General features: G+C 35.8%; 1 protein-coding gene across 5 annotated transcripts in view; it reads left to right on the forward strand.

The window, feature by feature from the left end:
* GNGT1 (G protein subunit gamma transducin 1) overlaps positions 1–19666 on the forward strand; it is a 337517-nt gene that overhangs the window by 186334 nt on the left and 131517 nt on the right. The window contains exon 1 of one of the 5 annotated variants that reach the window (XM_047849079.1): positions 14833–14868. The exons of the other annotated variants lie outside the window; for them this stretch is intronic. The gene's annotated coding sequence lies outside the window, so the exon portion shown is untranslated. Of the gene's footprint in view, positions 1–14832; positions 14869–19666 lie in introns of those variants that run through there. 5 annotated transcript variants of the gene reach the window in all.

Here is a 19666-nt window from a genome sequence, read left to right on the forward strand (position 1 = left end):
CTGTTTGTCAAAGAATATCACAGGCAATTCATTAACATTATGAATGCCTAAGACATTGGAAAACAGTTGGGTAAACAACAGACTGATCAAGAAACTTTAAATGGAAATCAGGAAAATGTGATGACTATACAGGGTTTTGAAAATGTCCTACATAGTCCTAGGATTTCAGAAGGCCATACATGTGCATAATGCTGTGCTCATGCCAAGGGCTGTATGCGTGCTTATTAAAGTACTGAGAAGACCGTAAATTCTCACCTCAGACTCTCATTTCACTCTTACACCTCAGCTTCTGAATAAAAAGGAAATAAAGGCTAAAGTAGAATTGTAAGCTGCCTGGCTGAGTGTTAAAGGGGTGCCCAAATACACACACAGAGTCCCTTAACAAACTGTGGAGATTCATTTATTGTAGGCATTTATGGAAATTTCTGTCCAACCATTAGGTGAGTACTAGGCTAAGCAAATAGAGACGTTAGTGGTCACACATGATAAAGAATACAGATTTCACAGGATTATTTCAAACCTGTCACTAGATGACAACAACTAACATCCACAAAAATAAACTCTTGGGAGGGAGAAGATCTAACTTACAGTGTTATCATCTTAATTATTTAAGATGTCCAGGTATGAAGACACTGGGTGGCTCAATCAGTAAAGGGTCCAACTCTTTTTTTCTTTTTTTTTTTAAATTTTTTTTTTTCAACGTTTATTTATTTTTGGGACAGAGAGAGACAGAGCATGAACGGGGGAGGGGCAGAGAGAGAGGGAGACACAGAATCGGAAACAGGCTCCAGGCTCTGAGCCATCAGCCCAGAGCCCGACGCGGGGCTGGAACTCACGGACCGCGAGATCATGACCTGGCTGAAGTCAGACGCTTAACCGACTGCGCCACCCAGGCGCCCCAATAAAGGGTCCAACTCTTGATCTCAGCTCAGGTCTTGATCTCAAGGTCATGAGTTTATGCCCTGCATTAGACTCTGCACTGGGCATGAAGCCTACATGAATGAATGAATGAATGAATGAATAAATAAACATCCAGGAATCATGAAACATGGAAAGTAACAAGAAAGAAAAATCCAAGCAACAAGAAAAAAAAAGCAATCAATGGAAACTATCTCTGAGGAAACCTGGACATTGGAGTTACTGGACAAAGACTTCAAAGCAGCTGTTTAAAATATCAGAGAACTAAAGGAAATCATGTAAAAAGAACTAAATGATAGAATAAGACCATTATCTCACCAGGTAGATAATATCAATAAAGAGAATTATATATATTATATTAAATATATTATATTAAATAATTAATATATATATTTATTTAAATATTATATTATTTATATAATAATATATATATTTATATATTGTATATATAATAATATATATTTATTTAATATATATTAATATATTAAATAAAAAATATAAATATATAAATAGATATTCATATATATCGCACTAAATATATATTTTTAAATATATATCATAAATTATATATAATTCTCTTTATTGATATTATATATAATTCTCTTTATTGATATATATATTCTTTATTGATATTATATATATTTTATATATAATATATAATACAACTGAAAATAATTGTGCAGTTTAAAAATATAATAACTGAAATGAAAAATTCACTAGAAGGCTTAGCAGTAGAACTGAGATAGAAGAAAGAACATAGTTCAATTGAAATTACCCGTTCTGAGGGGCAGAAGGGAAAAAAATAATAAAGAAAAATGAACAGAATTTCATAGAGTTAAAGAGATTCTGGGCCAAGAGGCATGAAAAGAGGCTGATGAATCAGTTTGAGAAATGTTTTGGAATGAGACACACTTGAGAAGGGGCTCATTTCCTCACCAGTTTCTACCCAGAAGCCAGCCACATTCTGGCATTCTGAGAACCAGCAACCTTGGCATGAATGCTGGCATCATAATGAGAAACTTTGTTGTGGCTCCCCTCCCTAAATTGCTTCACAAGCTTCAGATAACTGGAGCAACTGGGAGATTGAGCAGGAGAGGGAGGGATGGATGCTGCCATGGTTTGCAAAACACACATGTCTGGGAACCATCAGAAATCACTTATTTTATTTCTGGAAATCAATTTGACATGACCTCATGCTATAATGCACTTAAGAAGAAATTGCTTTATTTAGTAGCCACATACTCATGATCTAAAACATTTGGGTTACATTTAGAGAATAATTCTACAGAAACTACTTTTTAATGTTGAGAAAATATCTGTACTGACATTGCAGATGAAAAATCTCTGGTCAGCCTTACTATTTTCATTATAGTAATTAATTGGGAAGGGAATATAAGTGTTCCATGTTTTACAGGTATCTGCTACATTCTGAATAAAAATTATTTTTTTAGGAAACATCAGGAAGTATGTTTCTTTAAAGTAATGTGCCAAGAAATGTGTCCAGTGTGTGTGTGTGTGTGTGTGTGTGTGTGTGTGTGTGTTATGTCTCTTGGAAATGCTTCAGCCATTCACTCTAGTTTTGTTACTACCAATAACTTTTAAGGAATTTTAGCTTTCATTGTTTTTTTTTATTACTGGAAATATTCTGCTGAAAAGAATACTTTGCAAACTGCTGCAAAACACTGCCAATTATGAATGCTCCAGAACAACAATGTGATGTTATTTTCCATGTTCCATTCAAAACCTAAACTTCACAATATAAGTTACTGAAAACATAGAGAGGACCATGTTTTTTATGATGTGAATTTATATGACCCAAGATATCAAGTTACTAGATACCTTATAGCACACATAACAGTGTTGAAACTGTTCCCTTGAAGGAGTAGATTATACTGCTACTGCTACCAACAACAACAATAAAACCATGACAACAGTACTTAACATTCATCAAGCATGTGCTTTGTGGCAAGTACTAGGCTAAGCACTTTTCCTGAATATTCTCATTTCATCCTAATAACAATCCTATAAGGTAGGGACTGTTACTGTCCCCATTTTATAAATGTCTTAACCTAGTTATTTAGAAAACAAAATGGAAGAAAGTGCTTATATTAACTAGCACTCTATTGGGGAATTCAAGCAAGAAAGCAGGAGTTGGTGAAAAGAATAAGGGAGGAAAAAGAGGGAGAATAAATATAAGTGATATGTTAGTGAACTAGTCAGAGTTTCATGGCAAAAAAATCCTGTAGATCATCTTCAGAGAAGCTCTGTGAAGCTGCTCTGTCTCCAAACAGTGAGAAAGAGAAGAATGTGAGAAGAAATAATCCACCTGATCCTATCTTCAGTTGATCAAAGTTTCGAATATTAACTCCTGCACACATCTAGGTTTTGCATACTTGGGCACCAGCTGGATTCTGTGATATCTCACATGTAAGAGTCCACTGGAAAGCCCCACTGGGAAACAAGAGGCATGTCACATTGGCATAAGGTGAGGCATTGTTGTATATGCCCACAAGTAAAGTTCCCTAGTCTTCAAATGCATGTTAGGGATAGATACACTTAACCACTATTCAAGCTCTCACATTAATTCTCAGAAATGTGGTGTAAGGGTGACTGGTAGGAAGTACCAAGTAGAAGATTCTGAAATTGTCTCTCTGCCAGTCAAGATAGCAAATCAGAAGCAATACCAGAGTTAGCCACTTTGGTGGCTCATTGATTAAGCACTCAACTCTTGATTTTGGCCCAGGTCATGATCCCAGGGTCATGGGATTGAGTCCCTCGTTAGGCTCCATGCTGAGCATGGACCTGGCTTAAGATTCTCTTTCTCTCTCCCACTGCCCCTCTCCCCTACTTGCTCTCTCTCTTAAAAAAAATCTTTTAAAAAATATCAGAGTTAATGGCACCATTATGGAGCTAAAAGATGAAAGACAGTTTCCTGTTGTATTCCATTCACTTCATCAGATTGGCCACAGGGGGAAAATATGGATCATGATAGATGATAGTGGACTCTAGTAACCAAGTGGTAGTCCCAATCACAAATACCTTGACATATTTACTAAGATGATCTAAATAGACTCTGGCATGCGGTTTATAACTATTAATGTATTCCTTTCGATTTATATCCATAAGAAAGTTCAAAATTAATTCACTTATATGGTATCTTTTATTTGTCTCAGATATTATGAAAACTCATGCAGTTCTCTGGCTAACAGTAAACCAATGATATGGTGTATCGGGGTCCATAGTTATTGGGTATCATGTATTCTTTTTTTCTTTTTTAATTTTTTATGTGTAATTTATTGTGAAATTGGTTTCCATACAACACCCAGTGCTCATCCCAACAGGTTATTCTTTTTTTAAAAATGTTTATTATTTTTGAGAGAGAGAGAGCGAGTGTGTGCAGGGGAGGGGCAGAGAGAGGTGGGGGACAGAAGGTCTGAAGTGGGCTAACAGTAGAGAGCCCAATGCGGGGATTGAATTCACAAACCATGAGATCATGACCTGAGCCAAAATCAGATGCTTAACCAACTGAGCCATCCAGGTGCCCCCTGTATTCTTTTTTGAATGGCCATGCTGGAAGCAGTGATCTCAGCCAGGGCACTGGCACTTCCTAATCACTACACTTCACATTGAAGTTCAGGAGGTTGAATATAGACTGAATCATCTGTTCCTCCATCTGGGCTTCAGCATTCTTACCCCTACTACAGCAGAAGAGGCTAGATGTGTGAGTAAAATGCCTTGAACAACACATTGCTCTAAGAAAAGGATTACTCTAAAATTCGAGAGCAGCTGGGTATCCACTTCACATTGTGATTTTGAGGAAGCACAGGTCTTGGTTTTGGGGTGTCTTTCCACCATTCTACTCTTACCACATCACACAGAGTCTATAGGTAAGCCATTTCTCTCCCCTCTCCTCCCAAGCCCCACCAAGGGTCATGGGAGCTTTCCCTTCTCTCCAATATTCTTCACAACAAAAATCTCACTTTTGCTACTTAGGAGAATGTGATATCATAGGAATGAAAGAAATAATTGTTTTAGGGAGTGAGTAATGAGAAAGCCAAATATTTCTTAGGTGTCAAGTAAGATAAAGGCAAAAATTTTCCTTATATTTATCATAAACTATGTAGCCATATCTTTGGTAAGAGCAGTTTTAAGGAAATTTTAGAAAGAGAAGACAGATGAGAGTGAGTTGAGAAGTGATGGTGAAGAAGTAAATACTGAGTTCAGCTGTGAAGCCAAAGAAAGGATTAAGAACTAGTGAATATGGAGTCAAGGGAGTATTTTATTCACTGGCAAAAGACTTCACTTTAAAATATTTATGTAATGATAATAAAAACAGGGGATGACAAATGCATGAAAGATTAGGGCCCATGAGTAGAGTGAACTATTTGCATTCTTCAGTTCATCTTCACAGGGTAATAGAGCAGTAAGTGATCGCTGAAGTAAAACTTGAGTCTGACATTTTCAAGTTATTGTTTCAAACACATTATTTGGGATGTATCAACTTAGAAAAGAAATACCTTTCAGATCTATATGTTCACAGAAGGTATTTTTTAACATGTCTACCAAAAATCAGGCATTTCAGTTTGACCATTCATACATGGGTTTTGCCTTCAGCAGCTCTGCTTTACTACAGTACCCCTTCCTTCTGCCACAGGTGATTGGTCTAGAATGGGCAAATGAGCTGAGCTAGACTAATCAGGATGGCTGTCCTAGAGATTTGGTATTGTGATTCAAAACAGTACAGTAGAAGTTGACCTTTGAAGAGAGGAAATAAAACTTAGGAGCTGTGGACAAGAAGCAGAGTAACCTAGTCTGCAGAGAGAAAAGAAACAGATTCACCAGGTATCTAGTGATTGATAAGAGAAGGGACTTGTCTATGTGTCCTATTGTGTTCCTGGCATCTGGTGCTATATTTGGAATACCGTAGTAGTTTTTGTGTCATCTCTGTGTGCACATGTGGCCACAGTGCAACCAATTCCTTTTAATTAAAATTTTTTTTTTGATCAGGGACTTTAACTTGTTAATTTAATCCAACTGAACCCTTACTTGGCCATATGTTGTGTCAGGTACTGCACGTATACAAAGATAAATGGAGAAATTTTGGCCCATATGGAGCTCACATTTTCATGTTAGAGATAAAAAAGCAAACAAGTTATTTCAAAGATTATAAAATAGACAAACAACAACAAGCAAACAAATACATAGAGAGTATAGTGGGAATACTAAGGAAGGAGCTGTTAACTTTTCTGAAGGACTTGAAGTATGACTGATTTCTAAAGGAACAACAAAAAATTTTGGGCAGAAAAGCAGACATAGACATTCCCAGCAGAGGAAGCTCTGTGTATTTGGAAAATTAAAGGCCAATGAGACAACATGTTATTTTTTAAGAACCATAGACAGTTCAGTATAATCTAGCAGAAGGTGTTGAGGAAGAAGCATGAAGAATGGCTGGATACGTACACAAAGTCCAAATAATGAAGGACCTTCTGTTCCAGACACTTCTATGCTTCGTGTGGCCCTAGGACATTTTATATTTGTAGCTAAGGGGTCAATGATTTCCTATTGACATTTAAAAATATACCCGTGGAAAATGGAAATAGTATAGATGTAAAAATTAAACCCTCTCATCCCCTACCACTTTCACTCACTCGCAGTACCTTCCCAAAGTTAATTGTTGTCAACAGTTTTTGTAAGTGCTCCCAGAAAATAAAACACACACACACAAACCTACCCCATCGTCTATCTGTATATAAAGATATCTACATATTTACTCACCTGTTATTAACTTATCAGCTATCTGTCCACAGCTTCATCTAACCTCAAGCTATGGACCTATGCATCCATCTATGATTATTAGTAATCTGTCTGACCTGCTTAATGATGTTTTTGACTCTTGCAGAATTGTGAAGATTATATGTTACTTATTAAGATAGAGAATAATCATTTGGAATTTATTTTGGGGTAAAAATGGGTAAGGATTCAGTTTATCTTTTTCCATATGGATATCCAGTTGAACCAACACCATTTAATGAAAACACCATAATTTTCCCAGTGAATTTTAATGGCATGTTTATCTTAAATCAGGTGATTACATACATGTGATATACATATACTTCACATACATATAGTTCTGTTCCTGCATCTTCTATTCTATTCTATAGTTTATATTTTCCCCCAAACTGTACTACCTTTGTAATAGTCTTGGTATCTGGTAATATGTCTTCTGAGTCTTCTTAGCTGGTCTTCACTGTTGTTGATGTATATATTTGGAATCAACTTGTCAAATTCCAACAAAAAAAATCTTTCTATAATTTTTTTTCTTTTCTTTTTTTTTTTAATTTTTTTTATGCGTTTTTATTTATTTTTGAGACAGAGAGAGACAGAGCATGAACGGGGGAGGGTCACAGAGAGAGGGAGACACAGAATCGGAAACAGGCTCCAGGCTCTGAGCTGTCAGCACAGAGCCCGACGCGGGGCTCGAACTCACGGACTGTGAGATCATGACCTGAGCCGAAGTCGGACACTCAACCGACCGAGCCACCCAGGCGCCCCTCTATAATTTTTATTTTCACTATATATTACATTGACTATATATTTAGAGAAGGGGATATTGATATCTTTACAATATTGACTCTTTCAATTCTTAAAATTTGCCTTGTATCCGGTGACCATGGTGAACTTTTCTTAATTAAAAAAAAATTTTAATGTTTATTCATTTTTGAGAAAGAGAGAGTGTGAGTGGAGGAGGGGCAGAGAGAGAGGGAGACACAGAATCTGAAGCAGGCCCTAGGCTTGAGCGACAGCACAGAGCCTGATGTGGGGCTCAAACCCACAAACTGTGAGGTCATGACCTAAGCTGAAGTCAGAGGCACCCTATTAACTTTTCTTATTAATTCTAATAGTAGCTATATACAAATTATATTGTCTTTTAATAACTTTTATGTATGTACAAATTATATTGTCTTTTAATAATGATGGTGATGTCTTTTTAATCTTTAAGTCTTTTCTTTCTTTTTCTCTTGCCTCATTGAACTTCCTGGGACATTCAATACAATGTTTAGAAAGATGGTAATAGAAGATATTATTGTTACTTTGCCAATATTAGAAAGAAAGCTATCAGTATTTTACCACTACACATGATATTTCCTGTATTTTTTGTAGATGCACATTATCACATTAAGCAAATTTTCTAAGACTTTATTTTGAAATCACTATTGTTGTGGTTTAGAGAGTCATTATGGAGAGATGGTGTGTGTTCATAGATTAAAACACCCAATATTGTTAAGATGTCAGTTATTACCATTTTGGGGGCACCTGGGTGGCTCAGTTGGCTAAGTGTCTGACTTCAGCTCAGGGTATGATCTCATGGTTCACGGTGAGTTCAAACCCTGCACAAGGCTCTAAGCTGACAGTGCAGACCCTGCCTGGGATTCTCTCTCTTTCCCTCTGTCCCCCTCCTCCAATTGCATGTGCATGCTCTCTCTCTCTCTCTCTTTCTCAAAATAAATAAACTTTAAAAAATGACATTATTCCCACTTTGACATACATATTCAATGCCATTCTTTTTTAGTGTTTATTTATTTATTTTTGAGAGAGAGAGAGAGAGAGAGAGAGAGAATCCCAAGCGGGCTGCATACTGTCAGTGCAGGGCCTGATGTAGGGCTCAAACTCATGAACTGTGAGATCTTGACCTTAGCTGAAATCAAGAGTTGGACGATTAACTGACTGAGCCTCCCAGGTGCCCCAGATTCAATGCAATTCTAATCAGAATTCCAGCAAGCAATTTTGTAGATATCAACAAAATGATTCTAAAGTTTGTATGGAAGGGCAAAACACCAGACTGGCCAACACAACACTGGAGAAGAACAGAGTTGAAGGACTGACGGGAACTGACTTCAAGACTTACTGTGAAACTACAGTAACCAACTTATGGTAAAGGCAAAAGAATAGATAGTAAATCAGTTGAGTAAAGTTGAAATAGATATAGGCTAACACAAATATAATCCACCAGTTTCTGAAAAGGGAGTAAATATTCAATGGAGAAGGGATCAACTTTTCAACAAATGGACATCAAAATATGCAAAAAATAAATAAAAGAGTCTAGACTTATACCTTACATCTGTCAAAAAAAGTTAAAATAGATAATAGATCTAAATGTAAAGTGAAAAGAAAAAAACTTTTAATCATATACACATTTTAGAGGAAAGCAAGATAAAATCTATATGATTTGGATTTGGTCATGAGTTTGTAGATATGACACCAACAGCATTATCCTTGAAAGAAAAATTGATAAATTAGGCTTTATTACAATTAAAAAATACTTTGTGAAAGAAACTTTAAACAGAATGCAAAGACAAGCCACAGACTCAGAGAAAGTATTTGTACAACATATATCTGATGAAGGACTTGAATCCAAAATATACCAAGAAGTCTAAAATTTCAGCAATTTCTTAGTGAGTCAACAAACAACCCAACTTAAAATGGGCAAAATACCTGAATGGACACGTCACCATAAAAGATATACAGATAATAAATAAATATATAAAAATACGTTCAATATCATTTGTCATTAGGAAATTACTTATTAATACAACAATGAGATGCCACTAAACCTTGAAGGTTGGCTACAGTCCAAAAGCTAATAAAACAAATTGCTGGTGAGGATGCAGAGTAAAAGAAACTCATTCAGTACTGGTGAGAATGAAGCAGTTTGACAGTTTCCCACAAAGCTAAACATGGTCTTACCATACAGGCAAGCAAGTGTGCTCTTAGGTATTACCCATTTGATTTGAAAACTTATGGCCTCACAAAAACTTGTATAGAAGTGTTTTTAGCAGCTTTGTTTCATAATTTTCCTAAGCTGGAAGTAACCAAGATGTCCTTCAATAAGTAAATGAATGAACAAATTGGCATATCCACACAATGGAGTATTTTACAGAAATAAAAAAGAAATGAGCTATTATCAAGCCATGAAAAGACACAGAGACTATTAAAATGCATATTTCTAAGTGGAAAAAAAGCCAGTCTAACAAGTCTACATACTGTATGGTTCCAATTATATGACATCTAGGAAAGGCAAAACTGTAGAGCCACATTAAAAAGCTTCCAATGGCCAAAGATGGGATGATTTGAACAACAACAAAAAAGTGGCATGGAATTATAACCCAAAGTATAAAATAAATACCCGCCAAGTCCAACCTAATGTAAATAAATGATTGAATAAGTTGGTTGGGGGACAAATGACAAATCTCCATGCTCAAGAAATCCAAGTAATTTACATAGAGACTCTGCCCTGATGGGGTTGGAACACAACTCCCTACTCCTTAAATGTGCATTACTCATAGTTACTTCCTTCCAAAGATTACAGTATGGAAAGGGGAGAAAAAGAGTAATTTTACAATAGAGAAACCTAAGAAAAGCAACCTCAGCCAGGTGATCAAGTTTCATATCAACATTGATATATAATGGATATTTATATCAATGGTACACTGATATGTGATGAAATGACATTGTATTTCTGTGGTCTTCCTCCCCAAAACCCGTAAGTCCAGTCTAGTCATGAGAAAACATGAGACAAATCTCTGCTGAGGGACATTCTACAAAGTACCTGACTAGTGCTCCCCAAAGTGTCTGGGTTACCAAAGACATAAACCTTTCTGGTGTGTCTTCTTCTTTACTGCATTACCATACTTCCAAGAGACCATTTGTTTTTGAAATGAAAAACTGCTTTTAGTATTTCTTCTAGTGTCCATTTGCTGACAGTAAATCTTTTGGTTTTTGCTTTATTTGAAAACCTTTATTTTCCCTTCATTTTTGAAAGATGTTTTGCTGGACAGTATTTTCTTTAATCTTTTTGTCTTTTATCATGTTGAATATTGAGCTAATCAGTCTCATTTTTAAAAAATACTGTGTCATTTCCTCTGGCTACTCCTATGATGTTCTCTTTCTCCTTTTTTCCCCAATGGTTTTACTATGCATGCTAAAATGTGGTTGTTTTTTAATTTGTCCTACCTTAAGTTTATATCAATGTTTGCATCTGTAGTTTGATTTTTTTTTATTAGTTTTGGAAAATTCTCTAGTAAGTTTCCTAATGTTGCTTCTGTTCTATTTTCTCATCCCTCTCCTTCTGGAATTCTAATTATATATATGTTAATCTTATTCACCATGCCTCATGTATCTGTATGCTCTTTTCAGTATTTCCTGTATATTTTTTTCATTTTAATTTTAACTGGCTTAACTTCTACTTTGCCAGTCTTTTTTTTTTTGCAGTCTAATATGTTTCAGAACTCCTATATTGAGTTATTTTTTTCAATTCTTCAATTTTCATTATTTTTCACAAGTTTCTGTTTTCCTATGAGACACTCTATGCTTTCTTTTCTTTCCTTTTAAAAAACATTTTAAATGAGTATCTGTTTATATTGTTTGTTTTTTCCCAGGCTTTTATTTATCCTGTTTCTTGGCATGTCTACTAATTTTTTATTGAATCCCAGACACCATATCTGAAAAAATGGTTGAGACTCTCATTAGTGCTATTTTCCTTCAGAGAGTATATAATTTTCTTCTGATAGGCAGAGTACAGGTAGATGAACTTGATTCATTCAAAGCTAGCCTATTTCAAGTTTGCCTTAATTCAAAGGACTTACCCTCTCTGGTGTCTCAAATAAATCTTAAGCGTCCCTGCTTTTTAATGCATATTCATTTCAGTTTTTATTTTCTCAGGACTTTGAAATAAATGAAAACACTACTTAGCTTTTTAGCTCCTTTTAGTAACTGCATGGTGATTTTTGTTTGTAGGAGTGTCACATTTCATACACTCAGCCTGGAAGTCAGCGAATGCTTTAACAGGAGATTGAATACAGGATGCTAGGTTTAATTACCTGTAGTTTCTTTTACTCTAGAACATTGGCCTCTCAAGTTATGACTGCCTTGGTAACCCTGAAGTCCAATTTTGCCTCTTTAGCCCAGTGAGGCATCTCCAAACTCAAGATTTCTGCTTTCTGTTCAGGCTCCATGGCCTACAATATGAAAGAGCAAATATTTTGAGGAGAAAATAGCTATAGATATAGGGCTCAATTTACTGAGATTCCCTTCTCTTTGGAATATCAGCCCTTATGTCCTGATTGCCTTTATTGCTCATGTATTTTTTCAAACAGCAATTCTTTTGAATTTTATCTATCTTTCATATTTTTTTACTGGGATATTTGATTTGATATCTGCTTTTCCCATCATAGCCAGAAAGCCAACAACAATACTCAAACTCAACAGATCAGCAGATGTATTAGTTATTTACATAGAAAAATTACCAACTTAAATTGAAAAATAAATAGTAATATCCTCAAATTGTTTTTGTGTTTAGGGATATAGAAGGGGGTTAGCTGGATGTTTCTGGTAAGGGTATCATATGAGTTTATAGTTAAGAAATGTGATGAGCTTCAATAATCTGCAGACTTGACAGTAGCGAAGGATATATTTCTAAGTGACTATGTGTATGACAAGTTGGTACTGTCTATAGACAGGATATCTCAGTGCCTTGCCAACTGGTAGTCCCCAAAGGGCTTTTTTAGCATCCTAAAAACATAGCACCTAGCTTCCCCAAAGCAAGCAATTCCAGAGAATAAGGTGGAAGCTACAATGTCGTAAAAATGACTTAGGAGAAGTCACACATAGCCATTTGTGCAATATCCCATGGAGCTGAATAAATAGGTCAGCCCTACTAAGTGTGGAAGGTACAATACAATACAAATACCAGAAATCAAGGACCACTGATGACTATCTCAGAGACAGTCTGGCATAGCAGAAGAAAAGGAGTCATCAAAAGAGGGAGAAGGAAAAAGAGTCAGAAATTTAGGGAAGAGTGAAAAAATTAGTGTGTCAGAAATAAAAGAAGGTATTTTTAAGACAGTATTATAAGCATCAAATGTACAAATAAGACAAGAACTAAGAAGTATTCATTAGGTTAGACATTTAGGTCCTCAATGGTACATTTTGCTAGCGTATTAATTTCAAGGAAGTGTGAGGAAAGAGGATATATATATGGTCCAGGTAATTGTAGCATGCTTTGGTACCTGAGAGGAATAGGATTCTAGAACTAAGGCTGTGTCATTTGCAAATATTGATGAAGCCCAGACTTTGATTTGTGCAAGAAATTAAATTGGAATAATAGAAGAGAATAGATAATCCAATTGAATAGCTATTACCGGAGCATATTAATGAGAAGTTACATTAAAAACAGGCTGTACTAATATGAAATGAAGCTCAAAAATATATCAAAACCTAATTGATATGTAGCATTACCAACAAAAATTTTGGCTCGAGAATGTGTTAGCAAGTTTCCAGCTACCAAACTGGAACACTGGAGTAGACCTAATACATTTCAGGTTGTAAAATAAAAAGATAATAGGAACAAGGATGATTAAGAGCTAGGCAGAATAGTAACAAAGATAAAGAAGTCAACAACCCAGGCCAGGATACAAAGACAAAGCCTATTTACTAAAATTGTTTTCATCATACCAGGATTGAAATCCCCAAATAATACCATTAGTGAAATGTGTTGGTCAAGAGACATTTCATCCTTATGACTTCTAGGCCTGTTAGAACCTTTTCAAGTTGCTCTATCTTACAGTTCTTTCAGGTATGATAATGGATTTTGAACAGGAATGATCTTTGATTCTATTTCAGTATAAGGTTTATAAAAATTCACTTGTCAGCAGTTACTTTTGTTTAAAAAAATTTTTTTAACGTTTATTTATTTTTGAGACAGGGAGAGACAGAGCATGAACAGGGGAGGGTCAGAGAGAGGGAGACACAGAATCTGAAGCAGGCCCCAGGCTCTGAGCTGTCAGCGCAGCGCCCGTCGCGGGGCTAGAACTCACGGACTGCGAGATCATGACCTGAGGTGAAGTCGGCTGCTTAACCGACGGAGCCACCCAGGCACCCCAGTTACTTTTGTTTTAAATACACTCATTCGTACATACATATATACACACATACATACATACATATGAAGGAGTCACACAAAAATATTTCAGCTAGTAAAAAGTTCATTAAAGTCACTAGGACAAATAAAGATGCAAAAACATTATACCATAATAGCCAGTCCCAGCCCACAAGAGGTAGAGGACACAAGAAATAAATATATTGTCAACATTATTCAGTTGATCCCCCTAAAATTTTGACCATTCTGAAACTTTAGTTCTATATTTCTTTTCATCCACTATCAGTGTCCATAATCAATTTCTCATCTTCTTTCTTATTGGATTTATTCCTAGCTATGATCTCTGTTTTGGATATATTATTCTCTTTGCACCTCCAGATTCATTCCCCACCCTTGTCTACCCAACACTGTGCTCCTGGAGTCTGACCAGTGTGGTTTCAACAGTTCTCTTACCTGCTGGCTTCTATTTAGATTTGGCTAGAGGAAATTAACAACAAGAGATCAGTAATTGGGAGGGAAGTGATTTTGAATATTTGCTTCATTAACATCCTCTCTATCTCATGTCCCTGCAAGTTGGCTGTGGCCATTATTAAAAGTCACACAGTTCCCTTCAGTCAGCCCTCGTCAGGTTTTAGAAACTCCCCATTCCCTTTGCCATTTCAAGCTTAGAGAGCAGGAACAGCTCACAGTTGGTGCTGGTGTGGGAAATTTATCTAATACTGTTTCCTATACCTTCATGCAATTCTGTAAATGAAACTTTATTACATTTACCCAGTTTGATCATGTCAACTGATTCCTTCCAAGATCCTGAAATAGCATCTGTTGTTGGTTCTTCCAGGATATAAATTTATTATCTTTGATATCTTTAAAAAATCCTTATTTTAAAAATAATGCCCATGACTTTGCTTATGCTGTTGCTTCTATCTGACCCTCACTATATTTCTTTTTCTTCAGCTCCTAGCCATTTTTCAACTCTTAGATGAAATGCCATCTCTTCCTAAGATCCTCACTCCAAGGTAACTCAAATGCACAATCCTGGCTAATACCTGTTTTTGTAGTATAATTGTCAATTGCTCTCATTTCATTCTTAAAAATGTGCAAGCTCAGATGATAAATTATATAGTCACCTTATCTATGAATCCTTCAACCAGAAGTAATATCTTCCGATTCTGATCTCTATATAATTTTATTTGCATTCCTTATACAGAGCATTCTGCTTATTGTTATCATGGTCCTTTATGTTTATCTCCAATCCTTTCATGACCTATATACTCCTTGAAAGCAACAACCATGTGTCTTACTTCCCTGCCCCTCTTAATCCCTAGCACACTGGAAACTATATATATAGAGAAACTATATATATATATATGTATATATATATACACACACACACACATATATACATACATATATATGTACATATATGTACATATATATGTATGTATATAATATATATACATACATATATATGTATGTATATATGTATATGTATATACATATATACATATATATATGTATGTATATATATATTATATATATGTATGTATATAATATATATATACATACATATATATGTATGTATATATGTATATGTATATGCATGTATATATATTTAAATTATATATAAACTATGTATTTATATTGCATACATGTAAACTATGTAAACATGTAAAAGCTATATGTAGAAACTATATATATGTGTGTGCGTGTGTGTATATATATATATATATATATACACACACACAATGTGTGTGCGTGTGTGTGTGTGTGTACACATATCCACGTGCATATAACTACAGAGAGAGAAAGAGAATGAATGGCAGGGTTCTGCTATCTATCTCTTTCACAATGTAAAACTTTCCAAATTAATGATAATCCTTGAATTAAAGTTAGGTGATACTGAAATTTTAAGAGGGAAAAAGTTGATCAGGCAAATATTTACCTGACTTTGAGCATTGTTACCCTTCTCAGAGAAGCCGTGAGCAGCTGAATGCCAGGCTCAGGAAGGTAACCAGTAGCATGACACAACAAATAGGTAAGAACAATATAAGCTGAAGGTTTTGCTCCAAAACACGTGTGGCTTGGAAACTCTCCAAAAATTGGGGTACCTTGAGAGGGCTAATTTCACACAAATAGGTCACAATAATCTATACAAAAATTTAAACTCTTTAGGTTCAGTTTTGCAAGGCTGGGAACATGTAGATTACTTTTTAAAAATCTTCCCAATGATATGGCATACATCTTGATGACAAGGAACATACCTAATTCATCTTTGTTCCTCTAATATCATTTACCCTACTATCAATATATTGCTGAACTGATAATGGTGGCTTCAAACATAGATCTTTTATCTTAGAGTAAAAGTATAATCATATATATATATATGTAATTTCATATGTATACAAATATAAACAATTTTAAGTGCTAAATTACATCTCCATTTAAGGGGCTCTTGGGTGGCTCAGTTGGTTGAAGCATCTGACTCTTGATTTCGGCTCAGGTCACATATCATGGTTTCTGAGTTTGAGCCCTACATTGGGCTCTGTGCTGACAGTGTGGAGCCTGCTTGGGATTCTCTCCCTCTCTCTCTCTCTCTCTCTCTCTCTCACTCGCTCCCTCTTTTCGCCCGTCCCCTTCTCTCTCTCAAAATAAATAAATTTCTGAAAAATTAAAAAAAAAAATAAAATCTGTCTACTCATTTAATTGTAAGAAACACAGTTTAGTGCCAAATTAATGTTATAGAAAAGAATGCTATTTAAGATCCAGATACATCACACTATGCTACAAATAATACATAGCAATTCAAATCAAGCCTGTTCTCTGGCTTTGCTTAGGCTGACAATACCCAGCATGAAACTAAAATTTGGAAAAGGTAGAAAGAGCCCACCTCTTTTGTCAGTGGTTTGATTTGCCCACCATGCATCTTCCACATTCGCTATACAGAAGTATCCTCCACCTTAAACCAATTTCACATATTATTAAGAAATTAAATGTGTACTCTTGAGGTTTCCCCTAGCTCAATGTTCAGAATATTCACCAGCCTTAGAATTGTAAGAGATCAGTGCGTTCATTGAGACCTTCTCTCATCAGTGGCTGTCAGTGTGGTGACATGAGAGAAACAACTGTGTAGCCTTTGATTATATTACCTGCCCAGGCTGTACTTCTGAGCTATTATCAATAAGGTCACTTATAGCTTGAACACACTAGAGAATGTATGACCAAAGAGGAGCTAAACCAAAAGAGTAACAGCTGTGTCACTCAATGCCAAGAGGGTGGGGATGCTTTGCTGCATCAGACTGAGCTTCTAGGCCTCCAAGTTTTACATTATTTCTTCTCTCTTTGCTGTTTCTTCCTATTGGCAGAAAACGTTAGGTTAACCGAAATGACCCCACAGTCCTCTCTTCCTCCCCTCTGGGGTGACATATCTTGGCAGGTAGCTATTACTTTACCATACACATATTCCTATATATGGAGAGACGAGAGGGGGAGTCAGAAAATAAATAAAAGTAGTATTGTGATAATCTATGGTTACTAATAATAGTTCAGAAATCTGAACATTTCTATCAGCCACAACCCAACAATGCATGTTAGGGATGAGAGGATACAGAATATAATTTAATTTATCCACACTGGATGTAGAACTAAATAAGAACATTTTCCCTGATTCACTGTGGAGCTTCTAACTTTTTAGTTTAAGAGGCAAATTTTTCCCAAATAAGTCTGAAAACCACATCACTGTGGTTCTCTCCATAGTTCTTTTATTTGAAGTACCCATGATATTTTAGACTAGGTAACCTCACAAATACTACAGATTTACAATACAATAGAATATCAAACTGTTTTCTGCCCTGCCACATTTTCAGCAGTTCCATAGTGAACATAAAATTATATTAAAGCATAGAATCGTACAGAGAGTGAGCAGTAGGTTCCATTTTACCATTTTAAAAATAAATTCTAACTGTTCTTTTGTAACCATAAAAGCTGATAGCGCAGTTTGCTGGCTTACAGATAGAAATGTCATATTTTATGTTAGAAGAAATGTTAGGCATCGTTTCGAAGAGGGTTCTTCACTGACAGCTCGTGAACCAGATGATCTGTTTTGGAGGAATGGCTCTGCAGTAACTCTGCCCTTCATATTATCTTTAGCATTAGTCATATATACATGTACATGTATTCTTTTACTTCCTCAAATTCCTTTTAGAAGACATTAGGATATTAACTATTCAAATAAATAATCATGTCCTCTTCTCTCAGCAACAATTATTTCAGTATCACGGAAGAATCCAACTGGTCAGCTTTACCAAAATGCTTCTTTTAGCTTCATTCTGGAGTATGTGGCTTTAAATCTATACCTCTACTGTGACCAACTTGAGATAGGTTTGTTTTCTCCTACATGATCATTCAGTAGCAAAATTTGTAATTCAGCTACCTTTAGGAGCTACTCAAAGCAATGGGATCTAATCTGATTGCATAAGTATGTTTTAGGAAAGTTGTCTCAAGAACAGAGAAATAGAGAAACACCCTGCTGTGATTGGAGTGCAGTTAGACCTTCAAAGTTGGAAGCTATCAGCAAGGGTTGTCTCTTGAAGGAAGTCTAACATGCGATTAGCTATTGCAGTTCAAGTGGAAAGCAGATAATTGGCATATTGGAATTTGTTTTGAATTTGGCCTCAAGAAGTCTGTGGTCAAATACTTAATACTGTTTTTTATGTGCTTGATTTTAGAAACCATCACACCATGAACATACTTGAAAACACCAAAAGCCTCGACTAATTTAATATTCCTTAGGAATTAATATAAATAATAATATATCAAGTACTTAATATGTGCTGTCAACTTTGCATGGATTATTTCATCCAATATTAAGATATTCCTACAAAGAGGGGCGCCTGGATAGCTCAGTCGGTTAAGTGACTGACTTCGGCTCAGGTCATGATCTCACATTCGTGAGTCTGAGCCCTTCCTTGGGCTCTGTGCTTACAGTGCAGAGCCTGGAATCTGCTTCAGATTCTGTGTCTCCCTGTCTCTCTGTCCCTCGCCTGCTTGCCTTCTGTCTCTCTCTCTCTCAAAATAAATAAACATTGAAAAATTAAAAAAAAAGATATTCCTATAAAGAAAAGTACTACACCATCCCCATTTTATGGAAGAATACTAGAGGTTCTTTAAACTCTCTTAAGTTTTATAACTTGCTAATGGTCACAGCTACAATGTGGTGGAGTCAGGATTTTGCCTAAGCGGCTTGACTCCACCACCTTACAATCTTAGACATAAGACAATTACCCCAGTACTGTATACTGTGATTAAGAACTGCAGAGTTCAATATGGATTGAGCTCTGATTCTGTCAGTTTCTAAGGGAGTGATTTCAGGGAAACTAACCTTTCAGAGTTTCTTCATCTGCAAAATGAGGTAGTAATATCTATTTCATAGGTTTATTATAAGAGTTAAGCAAAAATAACATAAAGGGAGCCAGTAAAAGACTTTCTTTTCCATTTATAGAAAGGGAGGGGTTACTTAAATTTCACACATATTTTAAAATAAAACCATAGAGGGGCGCCTGGGTGGCTCAGTTTGTTGGGCGTCCAATTTTGGCTCAGGTCATGATCTCGCAGTCTGTGAGTTCGAGCCCTGTGTGGGGCTCTGTGCTGACAGTGCAGAGCCTGGAGCCTGCTTCAGATTCTCTCTCTCTCTCTCTCTCTCTCTCTGTCGCTCCCCTGCTTTCTCTCTCTCTCTCTTTCTCTGTCTCTCAAATAAACATTTAAAAAATTTAAAATAAAACCATTGAACTCAAAACAGGGAGCAAGTAAAACTACCCA

The sequence above is a fragment of the Prionailurus viverrinus genome, chromosome A2 (assembly GCF_022837055.1).
Source record: "Prionailurus viverrinus isolate Anna chromosome A2, UM_Priviv_1.0, whole genome shotgun sequence".
In the NCBI taxonomy this organism is placed as follows: domain Eukaryota; kingdom Metazoa; phylum Chordata; class Mammalia; order Carnivora; family Felidae; genus Prionailurus; species Prionailurus viverrinus.